The sequence below is a fragment of the Natator depressus genome, chromosome 6, assembly GCF_965152275.1.
Source record: "Natator depressus isolate rNatDep1 chromosome 6, rNatDep2.hap1, whole genome shotgun sequence".
Taxonomy (NCBI): Eukaryota; Metazoa; Chordata; order Testudines; family Cheloniidae; genus Natator; species Natator depressus.
In genome coordinates this window covers 118,877,983-118,892,828 of record NC_134239.1, presented here as the reverse complement: position 1 = coordinate 118,892,828, position 14,846 = coordinate 118,877,983, and the positions used below count along the sequence as shown (strand labels likewise).

Below are 14,846 nucleotides of genomic sequence, written 5' to 3'. Positions count from 1 at the left end.
TGTGTGTGTGTGTGTGGGGGGGTCGCAGTACAGTATCTCTCCCCCATTTCCCGCCTGAGAGCATGCTGGGGGGAGGGGTTCTGTGTCCTGGCTGGCTGCTCCACACCGGGGTAGAGCTGCTGTCTCCCCCGCCCAATGAGCGGGGCGGTTCTACCGCCCATCCCCCCACGCGCAGCGCCTCTCGCGCGCTCTCTCTCTCTCTCACACACACACACACACACCACCCTCCCCGCCAGAACCCCGGGCAGCACATGCGCAGTAGGGAGCCGGGAGGTGATGTAATAGCTCAACAGTCTGCTCCCCCTCCCCCCTTGCAGTTCTCCGAGCTCAACCAACATCCGGGCTCTTTACGGTGCACCAGCAATAGTCGCAGCTGTCCTGAGCCCAGGCTTTAGAGAGGAGGAAGGAGCCGCGTGCGCGCTGGCGAGGGGACGGCGGGGAGCGCGCGCGCGCCGCACACAGCAGGGTGGCAGGAGAGAGAGAGAGAGAGAGAGAGAGCGAGCGCGCGGCGGCGGCGGCGGCTCGGGAGCGCGCGTGTGCCGCTCAGGGAGGGGAGCGGGGTCTGCGCGAGTCAGCGGCGGGCGGCGCTGGGCTCGCGGCAGGGCGAGAGAGAGAGAGCGCGAGCGAGCGGGGTGGGGGCGAGAGGAGGGGATGAGCTCTTGGTTCCCCCTGGCCAGAGAGCCGCTCTCCGCAGCTGCCTGTGAATGAACTGAAGCGAGGCCGCCGGCCCGCCGGCCCAGCCCCGCCGCGGATCGCTCTCTACCGCGGCCCGCTCGGAGCGCGGCCCTGCCCCCCCTGCGCTCCCCGGAGAGCCGGTGCCTTTGGCCGCCGCCGCGGGGTAAGTAAGTGCTGCTGCGCAGTGCGGGGCTCGAGTGGGGAGGCGGGCCAGGCGGGCCGAGCGGGAGGCGGCGGGGCGGAGTACGCTAGGGCGCTGAGGGCCGCGCCGCCGCCTGGGCCCCGGGGCCTGTAAACAAGCGGGGGCGGCCCGCGCGGGGTTACGGAGAGAGGCGGGCGGGGGGTGTGACACCCCCCCTCCCGCCCCCCGCGGAGTTGCCATCGCGGGCCGCAGCCAGCACCGAGGCGGGCTCTGCGAGCGAGTCTGCCCCTGCCTGGGATGCTGCACTTAAGGGGCCGAAGGTGACTAGGGGCTTGTCCCCAGGGCGCCAGCCCCGCATTGCGGAGTGGGGGATAGCGGGGTGACGCCCCCCCTTCCGCTCCCCTGGGTGAGAGCGGCCCCGGGCCTGCTGCAAGTAACAACCCAGCAGCGCTCCTAGCCAGCCGAGCTTCATTAATAATGGTTATAAACACACACCAGCCGCCGCACAGCACTTGGGGCAGGGCACCATTAAGGAACACATCTATTTATAAAGCACCCCACCCCACCAAGGGTCGCTGCATAAACACTCCCAGATAGTGATTTCTTATTTTCATAGCAGCCGTCACCTCCTCCTCGCTCGCCTCCCAAGGCGAACCATTTCAAGTTAGAGTTACATATTAAGGTCTTTAAAAACAAATGTGGGAACCAAAGCAAAGGTTACATAGATGAAGCATATGCTGTCTCATTTCCCATGTTAAGAGTGGGTGGGAGAGATTAGGCCCCTTGTAAAGCTATTGCCCATTGACGTACTTGGTAATCTTGGCTGGTTTTGGTTTTTTAAATGTCAGAGATGTGGGCTGAGAATTTTTTTTTTTCTGCAACCAACATGAACTGTACTAGTCAGAGAGATGTTTAAGATGTGCTGCAAATTAATAGTTTTGAAAAAACTGATCTGATAAGCGTTTCTTTGACATACATACTGGTGAACAATAAGGGACCCTCAACTTTGCTGTCTTGCTTATGAGGGACTAGTTTTAGGGTTGGTGTGTCCTTTGACAAGTTAGAAAGTCTGTTGCTTGTTGAGAATCACTATTGTGATAACATTACAGTTTAGGGCCCAGTATTTCCTACAAAGGAGTTATTCTTTGAAGCAGATGCCTATCTTAAAAGGAAAGACATTGAGAGTAGTAAGGCTTCAAGCTCCACACACAATTCACCAGTGATGAGGGGAAAGATTTCCCCGACGTGGGGCCTAAGTCATCAGTGTCTTCAAAATTTAAGCTTTCGTTTATAAAATAAGGCTTTATAATCTTATGACCGTGAGAGAGGGCCTTCCAAATGTGGACCCTTGCAGTATTTTTTGGTGTCTTCAGAAAGATTGTTCCAATGCCTGTGCTGCTGCTGATCCAGGCTTTGCCAAGCCTTGGTAATGTGAAACTAACAAGGTTTACTACTGTTAAAACCTGTGGGAAGCAACTATCAAGAATTGTGTCAGTTTCACACAGTTCTTTCTGTGTCAGTTTCACATTCCTCCTCCTGCTTGGGAAAGCTATGAACAGCAGCAGAGGCAAGAACTGGAGAATTATTCAGAGGAAAGAGGAGTGAGAAAATTGGGGTTGCGGGAGACGTGAAGTAGCAGAGACCCTTCTTTAAGCTCCTGCTCCCTTCCAACAGTTGGGGTGAGGAGGGATAGGAGCTTCGTGTTTAGTATCAGATTCTTCCTGTCAGCATCCATAAACATGGAACCCTTGAAGAAGAAAAACATTTTGGTAGAAATTTCATCCTTCCCTGCAGTAGGGATTAGGCATCTCATAAGTATTTTGTCCCTGAATCTCGCTTGCTTTATGGGGTCTCCTCTAACCTGCCCCCTTGTTTCTTGTATCCAAGTCCTAGTCTACACTCAGTTTTGCTGGCATAGCTAGTGGACTGGAAAAAATCATACCCCTAGCCAACACAGTTTTGCTGGCAAAAGCCCTAGGGTAGATGCAGTTAGACTAGGGGGGGAAGTTCTTTTGCTAGTATAACTTATTTTGTTGTTGTTTTTTGTTGGGGAACACTTTTGCTGGTATAAGATGCTTCTGGTGTATACAGCTATACTGGCAAACCCTTTCTAATGTAGACAAGGCCTAACTCTTGCTAATAGGCTTAGTGCTCTGGAAAGTAGTTATCTGGTAAATCTTAGCTTTTCGTGGTCAGTATTCAGTGCTTTTATTCTTTTTTTTAAAAGTGAATATATGGAAAACAAGTATTGGGCTTTCTGTGGCAAGGTTTGTAGAGATGTTTCAGTGAAAAACTCAGAGGAGGATGGAGATATCAAGGGATTGGTGAGAGTTGGTTGAAGTTAACATGTCTGAACAGGCATTCACTTGATAGTTTGATGCAAATTCCATTACAAGCAGTATATTATACAAAGTGTCCCGTCCGTCCGTCCCGTCCCCCGTTCCCCCTCCCGTGAAATCAAGCTGGTTGTTTCTTACCTAGAGTATAGTTTAAACACAGTTAAACTGAGTCACATTCTTGCTGAGACCAGCCTTTTAAAGCTGGCCCCAAAATACTTCTTAAAGATTTCAGTTGGGCGTGGTTTAATTTGTAAACTTATGCAATTTATATGTTTTAGACCGCAGCTGTCGATAAAAGGGAGATCTTATTACACTTTGCCATTTTAGTGGAATTCAGATTATTAAGCATCTGCTTCCCAAAGATGAATTAAATATAAACTTTATGTAACTATAATAACCATGATTAATTAAATGTTAAAATCAGGCCTATTCTAATGTCATAAGATTTTTTGAGTTTATCGGTTCAGCAAAAGTTGTGTAAGAATTGGGTAAAACAAAGGTGTGTCCATAACTTTTATTTAATTATTTTATCACATTGTAAATGCCTTCTAACATCTTGGGAAGTACAGTCTTACTGCAACTGAATATACAGTATTTGTAACAAATGTTCATTCTTTTTATAAAATGAATCTGACTATTGTTTAATTCAGGGATTTACTGCCCTAGGTTTTTACTTGTGGAAATCTGGGTTCAAATGCTATTTGGGTCACAAATGAGAATAAGTTTAGTTCCATCCTTGATCCTAGTGTCTGTTGATCCACACCATAAAAATGTTCACTTTGGCATGAGTTGCTGTTTGTTATTCAAGTAATTGGTCTCTATAAAAGATGCCTTAGGTCAAGATGCTAGTGCCTTGGCAGAGCTCTGTGGGGAAGCTTGTGCAGCTCCTGCCATGTTATGTGTGGCCCTGGCAATTTAGTCCTCCGTTCACTGAAATCGTCGGTGCTTTAAATGGAGACGGTCAACTTGAAATCTGGTTTAGTTTTCATATGCAAAAGTCCCTCAGTTTTTTTGCAGATTTTTGTGGTTTTATGATCACATCTTCACATTTTTAAAAATGTTTTTCCTCCAACATCTTTCAGATATAATAATATATTATAATATAAGTCAAAAATCTCACTTCTGTCAAGTTTAAGTTGACTGTCCCTTCAGTAAAGTGCCCATCACTGTGATAATTCCAGGGTACAAAGTGTAAAGCCTCCTTAAATATAGTATAGTTCCTGAAAGGATGTTGGTGGACTGAGAATGTTTGTTGGTTTGTTTGGCTGTAGGTCCATGAAATGCAGTTCACCAAGTGTTGCTGTATTTCATGATACCTAGACAATGCGTGTCACAGCTACATAGGGAGATCGTCTTTCCATGGCTCTCTGAGTAATATTGTGGTATAGGTAGGAGGGGATTTCATAAGCATTCATGGTAAGGTGGTGAATTCTTGAATTCATAAGACTAGCAAGAACATTTAAAAGGAGAGGGAACCAAAATGCGGGGAAGGGTGAGAAGTGCTATTGCACAACTGTACTGCCCAGTTGGAAGAGTCTCTGTCCCAAATAGTATACAGTCCAAAAATTCTAAAATTTCTCATCCAGTAAACAGGCAATTTAGATCGCTGTTTCAGCAGAAATTTGTAACTTATTAAACATATATTTTATCAGGTCCCTTATTGGGTTTTTTCAGTTGTTGGTGTATAGAAACCTGTTTTATGAGATCTTCATTAAAAAGGATGTTTTCTGGCCTTGTTTTTTGGTTGATATGTGAACAGTAGTTTTTAACAGGGTGTTTAAATTGATTGCTGAAATCTTCAGGGGAAAAGGACTATATAAGTTCTCTCTAGTAGTAGAAAGGGAAACTCAGGTTTTGTAAAAATAAAGTTTTACCAAAACTAAACTTAGAGTCAAATTTGACCAAAGACAATAGAAGTGTTTTCTTCAAGGATGAGAGAATAATAATTCTAATGAGAGTTTTTAATCAAATAAGTACTCCCCTGTGTTTACAGTAAACATTTCAGTGGGGCTGCTGAACGATTCAGATGCTAAAGGAGCACTCAAAGACGATAAGGCCATTGTGGAGAAACTAAATTAATTCTTTGCATCGTTTTTCACAATTTAGGATATGAGGGAGATTCCCAAACCTGAGCCATTCTTTTTAGGTGACAAGTCTGAGGAACTGTCCCAGATTGAGGTGTCATTACAGGAAGTTTTTGAACAAATTGATAAACTAAATAGTAGTAAGACACCAGACTAGATGGTATACATCCAAGAGTTCTGAAGGAATTGAAATATGAAATTGCAGGACTACTAACTGCAGTCTATAACCTATCATTTAAATTTAGCTTCTGAACCAAATGACTGGAGGATAGCTAAAGTGATGCAAATTTTTAAAAAGGGCTCCAAAGGTGACCCTGGCAATTACAGGCTGGTACGCCTCACTTCAGTATCCGGTAAACTGGTTGAAACTATAGTAAAGAACAAAATTGTCGGACACATAGATGAACATAATTTGTTTGGGAATAGTCAACATGGTTTTTGTAAAGGGAAATCATGCCTCACTAATCTATTAGAATTCTTTGAGGGGGTCAACAAACATGTGGACAAAGGGATCCAGTGGATATAGTGAATTTAGATTTTCAGAAAGCCTTTGACAGATTCCCTCAGTAAAGGCTTTTAAGCAAAGTAAGTGGTCATGGGATAAGAGGGATGGTATTCTCATGGATCAGTAACTGGTTAAAAGATAGGAAACACGGTAGGAGTAAATGGTCGGTTCTCAGAATGGAGAGAGGTGAATAGTGGTGTCCATCAGGGGTCTGTACTGGGCCCAGTCCTATTCAGTATATTCATAAATGATCTGGAAAAGGGGGTAAACAGTGAGGTGGCAAAATTTGCAGATGATACAAAACTACTCAAGATAGTTAAGTGCCAGGCAGACTGCAAAGAGCTACAAAAGTATCTCTCAGAACTGCGTGACTGGGCAACAAAATGGCAGATGAAATTCAGTGTTGATAAATGGAAAGTAATGCACATTGGAAAACATCCCAACTATACATATAAAATGATGGGGTCTAAATTAGTTGTTACGACTCAGAAAAGAGATCTTGGAGTCATTGTGGATAGTTCTCTGAAAACATCCACTCAGTGTGCAATGGCAGTCAAAAAAGCAAACAGAATGTTGGGAATTATTAAGAAAGGAATAGATAATAAGTCAGAAAATATCATATTGCCTCTATATAAATCTATGGTACACCCACATCTTGACTATTGCGTGCAGATGTGGTTGCCCCATCTCAAAAAAGATATATTGGAATTGGAAAAGGTTCAGAAAAGGGCAACAAAAATTATTAGAGGTATGGAATGGGTGCGATATGAGGAGAGATTAATAAGACTGGGACTTTTCAGCTTGGAAAAAAGACGACTGGTATGGAGAAAGTAAAGAAGGAAGTGTTATTTACTCCTTCTTGTAACACAAGAACTAGGGGTCACCAAATGAAATTAATAGGCAGCAGGCTTAAAACAAACAAAAGGAAGTATTTCTTCACACAACACACAGTCAGTCTGTGGAACTCTTTGCCAGAGGATGTTGTGAAGGCCAAGACTATATAACAGGGTTGAAGAAGGTACTCAATAAATTCATGGAGGATAGGTCCATCAATGGCTATTAGCCAGGATGGGCAGGTATGGTGTCCCTAGCCTCTGTTTGCCAGAAACTGGAAATGGGCGATGGGATCACTTGATGATTGCCTGTTCTCTTCATTCCCTTTGGGGCACCTGGCATAGGCCACTGTTGGAAGACAGGATACCGGGCTAGATGGACGTTTGGTCTGATCCAGTATGGCCATCCTTATGTTCCTTATGGTTTTAGTAATGAAAGGGTATCTGAAAATGAGATTAAATTAGATCTTAATATAAACAAAAGGAACTCTGACTAGTCTAGTTTCAGTGTTGCAGTTTAGAGAAATGCCAAAAGTATGCAAAAATAGTGAAAAGTAAATTTGACTCTTAATTCTCAGTTTTACTAATTAAAGATGTTTGCAATATCTGTAAGGAGGTCTTGATTTCTAAAAATGAATTTTAACCTGTTAAAATGTAGTTTTCATTGCAAAACCCAGGAAATTCAAATATAAAGTGTCATTACATTCTGATAAGCAATTATGGCCTCTGTCCAGCAAAGCATGTAAGCATGTGCTTAACTTTAATCATGTGAGAAATCCAGTTGACTTCTGTTGGACTGTTCACATTCATAAAATTACTTATGTGCTTAAGTGCTTTACTGTATTGGGACCTAGAAGATGACATATGTATGCTTCCATGTTTGTGTCTCAGTGGCTTCTGTGTCAGAAAGGAAAGATGGCCTTTTTATTAACTTGCTGACCCTGCAAATTCAACCTGGAATCTATAGGTCAAATTGTGTTTTTCTGCTGCATGAATCATGACTACTGTATTAACTAAGCTCTGTGAAGATTATCTGTATACTTGTGAAACAGAAAAGAAACTAGCTCACATTTCTGTAGCTGAATTGGCTGTACAGTGCTAACAAGAGTGAAAAGTAAGTTGACTCTGAATGTGTACAAGGAGAAGTTTATAGCTACTTTTTTTGCTCATTCTTGTAGACTTTACTGTTCTGGGCACTAGGTGCGGACATGGGCTCACAAGTCTGTCTTTTCAGTGCTGGACCAGTATCTAGCATTTAGAGTATACAACGCTGTTCTCCAGAAGATGTTATTCCTGAGGATATGGAGTAAAAAAAAGTTAAAATTTTTTGATGTCAGTATTTTAAATTGACTTAATGTAAAGTCTAAAGATGTAAACAAACAAAGTTTAAAGATCTGTAAAGGTTTTTTAAAAGGCTTTTGAGGGTAACTTTTCTGAGTTATACAGGAGTCCTGAAAACCTTTTTTTTTTTAAATGGTTTTCTTTATGCTTGTCTTTTTACTTTAGAAATATCAGAAACAGTTCATTCTTCCCCAGTTTTGCCAGCTGGATTGTGGGTGTCAGATTTTGGGATATATATATATATATATATATATATAAACTCACACATTAATTGAAGAGAACAGGGGTTAGTAATCTTTAACAAAAGTGTTATTTCTCCAAAAGATTAGTCATTGCACTTAAACAGTCTTCACCTCTCAATTTGCTGAACTTTCACTCCTAGTTCTTGTGTTGTCTTCCAGGTTAGACATGCCCTGAATTTCTAATGTAAAAAACAAACCGAATATAATGAAAGCCTTCTTTAGACATTATAACAAAGCAAAATAGGGCGCACAGATCCAATTATTTTCCTTCTGTAGGTCACCTTTAAAAAGATAGTGTAACTTGAATTTGTTTGGTTTTTTTTACATCAAGATCGTTACATCTCAGAAGTTTGCCAGTGAGGCTTTCCCAAGATCTGTGGCTCATTGATGACTTCTTCAGTGCCATAAGAATATGTCATAGCAAAACAGTATGCTCTACTGCTCCAAATATGTGTTTGAAGGTTAAAAAGCAAGGTCATGAATTGAAAATCCTTAGGCTTTGTTATGAAAGTACAGTAGAATCTCAGAGTTATGAACACCTCGGGAATGGAGGTTGTTCGTAATTCTGAACAAAATGTTATGGTGGTTCTTTCAAAAGTTTACAATTGAACATTGACTTAATACAGCTTTGAAACTTTACTAAGCAGAAGAAAAATAATGCTTTCTCTTTATTTTTTAGTAGTTTACGTTTAACACAGTATTGTGCTGTTTGCTTTTTTTTTTTTTTTAAAGTATCTCTGCTGCTGCCTGACTGCATACTTCCGGTTCCAAATGAGTTGTGTGGTTGACTGGTCAGTTTGTAACTCTGGTATTCCTAACTCTGAAGTTGTATTGTAACTGCAGCTCACCTGTGGGACTGTTTGTAAGCTTGAGACTTAAAAAACAAGCCCCAAATGGTGATATTTAAGTTAAATACTTAATCAGTTTTTTCAAGTGGGAATGGACTTCTCTGTGAGTCCGCTCTTCCCATTTTTTTTATCCCACTGCCACTTTCCTGATGGTTCCACTTCAGATGTCCAAACTGGAACTGGACAGAAACCAAAGGGGAGTTCCGTCAACATTATCACTCAACTGAAAGTGCCACTGTTCAGCTATGCAGTGTTCTTTATTGCACTACCATTAGGCCAAATGAACCAATCCCTATTATGGAATAATTACTGTGAACATTTATATATAAAGTAATCAAAGCAGTTGTTACTGCATCAGGAAAAGCTACCTGAAAGCAGAAAATGTTGTACTCATATAGAAGGGGGAGAAGACAGTGGTTGCACTATCCTCTAATTCTGATTACAATCCCAAAGTGACTGTTAATTCTGTTAATATCAGTGAAAGTTAAATATTGGCAACTGAATTTTCTTCATTTGGCCTCATTGCCAATATGCTACTGAAAGTAATAGACAGGTTTCAGAGTAGTAGCCGTGTTAGTCTGTATCCGCAAAAAGAAAAGGAGTACGGTTAGTCTCTAAGGTGCCACAAGTACTCCTTTTCTTTTTTTGAAAGTAATAGAGCACAGTTCACACCTGGTGATGTTTCAGTCTATGTCTGCGGAATTTGGAAGATAGCATTACATCTGTCAGAGTCAGGTGATCTTTTGCAGCCATAAAGGCTAGAAATAGTTTTCATTGTAATGAAAGATTAAATTATTCAGAAACTGATAAGATCACCAACAAGAGTAGTTACTAATCAATAATTGCGGGGGAGGGAGCGGTGTTGAATGTTATCTGTACACAACTCATATGTGGGATATTCTCTGCCCCCCCTCCCCCGAATGCATGATCATCTTGTAGGTTATCCCTCTCAGATGCTGTTGCTCCTCTTGGTGGCACCTTATTGGGGTCCTGTACCCCATAGGAGCTCTGATCTGCGTGAAGGATTTCATCTGGTATGTAAATGAGAAGTTCATTCATAATATACACAACTTGATTGAGCAGGAAGTTCAGACCCACGTATAAAGAAATCAGTCCCTCTGGTCATTGTCCATGCTCTTAATTTTGAAAAAGTAGGACAAAGGTAGACTGAATTACATCACTTAATAATACTAGGGATGTATATTTAGGCTGTGGTTATACCTTTTTAAATGTCTGCAAGAAGAAATAGATTTATAATCCATAGATGAGATTTCAGAGGGCACAGCAAATTGTACTTCAAGCAAAATATCTTTTTACCCTGTATTTTATTTCAGAATTCCTTCTTGTTCAGAGACCTTTTTGGTTCAAAAGACTTCTTCTTAGGTTGTATTTGCAGTTTCCCCCAGAAGTTGGGGGTGAGAAGTTTAGTTGACAGTTTGTCAGGTTTCAATTATAAGCTAATTATGTCACTGATGCAGTGTTTACTTACACATGTGATCAAATCATACTATAACACCCCATTGAACAGTTGCACAATTGTGTTACACATTTTATTGTATATGCCAATTACCTTTGCTAAAAACTTACATTAAAAAGACAGGTGAAGGAAAGGGATCTAGCTTCCAAGAAAAGTTATCAATGGTAATAGGAACACATTTGTTGTGTTTTTTTTTTTGTTTTGTTTAGGCTAATCACAGTACATCTCCTGCCTCTACCCCATCTACTCCCCACATACAGCTTCTGTGCTACTGAACTTGCATCCTTTCCACCCAATATTTTGCCCCTTCCTGCAACATAAAAGGGAGAGGACAGTCATAAGATTAGTGAGAAATAATAGATGACTTCTTTGATGCTTACAAAAAAGCAATTAAGATGTGGGACTTCTGAGAGTTAAATGAGGAAAGGTTATTTGCTTTGCTCAGCAGCTGAGGAAGGTTTTTTCACATATAACCCTTGATGTGGTTGTAAAGAAATAGACGATCGGGGTGCAGAAGCTGGCACCGTTAGCAGAATGGGTAGAGGTGTAGTCTGATAAAAACAAAAAAAATATTCAGCAGATAAAAAATTCAGCAGATTAGAGTTCTTACAGATTGTATCTCTTGAGTCATACTACGTTATATGGCTAGTGTTATGAGGCTATTTTTTGCTGGAAACATGCTTCATCAGTGTTTGAGGCACTTTGATACCATGCAGATTAATACCATAAATAAGTATCATATAAATAAATTCTGTTGGCGATTGGGCGCATACCAAGAGATTACGCACCCTAACTTTTATTTAAACAGTGAGGACAAGGGAAAATTGAATGAAAGCATCATTTAAACTGTGCAACAAACCACTTATTTCACAGAAGGTCCTCCATGGTACAGAAAGCTTTTGTATTGCAAGGTAACAGAACCCATTAATATTACTGTTTGTTCACATCCATGCTAAAACCAAACCATATTTTAGCCATGTCAAAGGCTACCATATTGTAACTTGGACCAACATCATGGCAGATTTCTGAACCTCCACCAATAAATGAGCGACTGGAAGTATTGTTTCACCTTCTTTAAGGTAAAGTTCTATAAGGGAGGCTGTATTATTGCTCTTAGCATTCTTAACTTCCAGCCATACCCAACTCTGAGACTATTTCTCCCGCAAATAGTCTCACTCCAAATGCCAGTGTGTAATTTAAGACTATTTAACTGAAATGTTGAGGCGCACAGATCAGCAGGAGCTAGATACCTAAAAAGGTCCATAGGAAAATTATTTTGTATATCAGCCAAGAAATTAAACTAGAATTATATTTTGAAAAAATACATGTGGGATCCCATGTTTCTCTGTTAGTTCTGTATCAAATTAAATAAGTTCCTAAATAAATAAAAATGTCTTTTCTAACTGCCAGTGCTGCAAACCCAGCCATCGATCTGAAAATCAATCTGTGTAGTTCTGGCTTGTGTACCGATAATAAAACTACTTTGAATTAGAACTTGGCTAACAACTCTGAATGAGCCAGAAAAGAATCCAGCTCACTTTCCCATAGAGTCAAAAGTAGACTAAACCTGTAGTTGTCAGTAAAGTATTCACATAGACTTTGAATGTGCACAAGCAACAGATTTGTGGAGTGTGAAACTTTTTTCATCACTTTTATAATTGCTTCATCTGGGAAGAGGGGAGACTGCATCCTTCCTTCTTCTGAATAAGGTTTGGGTGAAAAACAACTTTAAAAGAAAAAATGAATAAAAAAGCAAACAATTTCTACTATTTTAAAATGAAAATGGAAGAGTTGGGGTGGAGTGGCCTTTAAGAAGGTGGCTGAAGAACTGAAATCTGCCATTTCCAACCAGGAAAACCAAGACGTTGTTTCCTTAAGTCTTTTGACTCAGTACTTACGGTTGAAATTCAAGAAGCTAGCACTGCAGGGACGGAAAGCATATAAACAGAAGAACAACGATCTTCTGGGTTAGGATGCAGTATCTATGTTCAATTCTTGGGCTTTGTCACAGACTTCATGTGGAGCTTTGGACAAATCACTTAGGCCAGGTCTATGGTAAGAGCACTTTGCCTGCATAGCTATACCTGTATGCTATTTCAGCAAAGAGCTCATAGCGTGGCTGCAGTTTATTGTGGCAAAACTGCACTTGTGCTGGTATAGCTCTTTCTGCACCACTCCGATTTCCCCCCCCCCCCCTTTCACTAAGGGCTTTTGCTGGCATGGCTTTATCGATCAGGGATCATACTTCTTCACGCTTCTGAGCAACATAGCTATGCTGAAAAAGTTTGTAGAGTTGGTCTTAATCTGGCTATACCTCATTTTTCCCATCTGTAAAATGGGGAGAATACTTCCTTTCTCCCAAATGCTATCTGTCTTGTCTACTTTAGATCGTAAGTTCTTTATGGCATGCTCTGTCTTTTACTACAGTGCCTAGTATAATAGGGCCCTGATTTTGGTTGTAGCCAGAAGGTGCTACCATAATGCTTCTACTAATTCCCATATCTACATTTAAGAAGGGTGTATTTGTCTTCATTTCAACTTTTTGAAAGAGAAAGAAAAATAAATGAAGGAAACTAACCAGCAAAGTGGTGCAGCATTATAAAGTAAGACAAGTCAGTTTGGTAATGTTGCACACTTGTTCAATTTTCAAACAAGCACTTTCATGCTTTCTCCCATGCTGCCCCCTGTAAACGTCCACAAAGCAACCTCCTCATGCTTCAAAAACCTCCTTAAAAATCTCCTTTTCTGTGATGCCTTCAAGAACGTTGTCAAGAGTTAGGCTGCTGGTGTGCCACTGATTATCATGCTGACCAATATTGTCTCATTGTTTCCTTATATTACCCCTATCTTTCTGTCTATCAATCTGTTCTCTTGTAATTTTGTTCTCTTTGTACAGCACCTAACAAAATGGGGTCCTGGTTCATGAATAGGTCTCCTAGGTACTACAGTGATACAAATAGTAACTAATAATATCCTCTCCTAAGGTCAGCAGAGCAGTTGCTTGTCTGACCAAGGTTATAGTGATCTCAGAAGGAGACAGTTACTTTCTGCTATTGAACAGCTAGTAAAATGAAAGGAACTTCACTAAGTAATGTTGAAATTACATCATCGTGTCTTCAAACTGCTGCAGTAACTACTTGCTTTGCTAGGGTAACACTACTCTGACAGGACATATTACAGATTTCCATGTCTAGGGCGTCTTTTAAGAAAGTCAGATCAGCTGTACTTTTTCACTGAGTGCTGATCTGTGCATTAATGTAGAAGCAGCATTTGTTGTTTATATGGAAAGTAGATAACCACTTGCAACAAATTCAACTAAATTAATTTAAAAAAAAAATATTTTTTTTTTTTGGAGGAAGAAATTGAAATTTTTTTCTGCGATTTTTACTAAGAAATGTCTGTTGTTCTTTAAACCCCCAGGAGAGATTCCTAAGATTTTGGAGGATCAGACCATTCTTTTGTGGCTCCTATAACCAAAACAAGTGGAAAAGAGTTACTCGCACAGAAAAGCAATTAAGATAAAACACAGTTCATCACCTGATACCAGTAGGAGCCCAGCATGACTGTCAAATCTCCCTCAAAGGTCACCTTTGGGGCAGAAATGGGGGTGGGTGGGGATCCTTCGACCAAACAAGAAAATATCCTGTGGTCCAGCAACCTAGAGAAATGAAAAACCGAGCCCAGCAAAGTGAATTTTAATTTTGTGTTTGACATACTGTTGATCTGAGTTCAGAATCCAAGATGCATTTTTATCAAAGGAATGATGATCTAGACTAGAGCTCACTACTCTGGTAGATTTGACTGTGATATTTGAATCTTCCCACTGTTAGGTAAATAGCCATATTCACTTGTCAATTACTGTGTGAAACAAAATAACTTGCTCAGTTGGAGGGCAGGGGAAGAAAATAAAATGTTTTTCATATATGATTTAGATCAGGGTGGATTTGATTTAAAACATTATTTAAATCGCTAGTCAGGAAGACTCGATTTAATCATGGATTTCTACATAAAAGTGCATTCTTGTTGGTTGTTATAACCTTAATACATATTCTTCACAACTACGAGATAGATGTAGGTTTCATTTTTAGAAGGTACACGCTATACATTTTTGAACAGTGATTATTTTGAAAACCTTTCGTTTTCTGATATAGCTGTAAAACTCATCTGAATGATTGTTTGGTTATTTCATTTACCAAAGGTAATTGAAGCAGATATTTATGAAGTCATTGGGAGGTGAACTATCTCCAATTCAGCAGGTTAATCATTAATATTTGGAGGATTTTCTTGCCATGTTGTATTAGGAAAACATCACCAGACAAACATTTAAATTGTTTTATTTAACTAAAACCACAATGTTAAG

The 14,846-nt window shown here is 40.6% G+C and overlaps 1 protein-coding gene across 1 annotated transcript in view; it reads left to right on the top strand.

Annotated features, from left to right (window-relative positions):
- Positions 1–543: 543 nt before the first annotated feature.
- The window catches only part of PPM1A (protein phosphatase, Mg2+/Mn2+ dependent 1A), a 54,316-nt gene continuing 40,013 nt past the window's right edge, over positions 544–14,846 (top strand). Inside the window, exon 1 of the mRNA XM_074956415.1 lies at positions 544–838. The gene's annotated coding sequence lies outside the window, so the exon portion shown is untranslated. The remainder of the gene's footprint in view (positions 839–14,846) is intronic.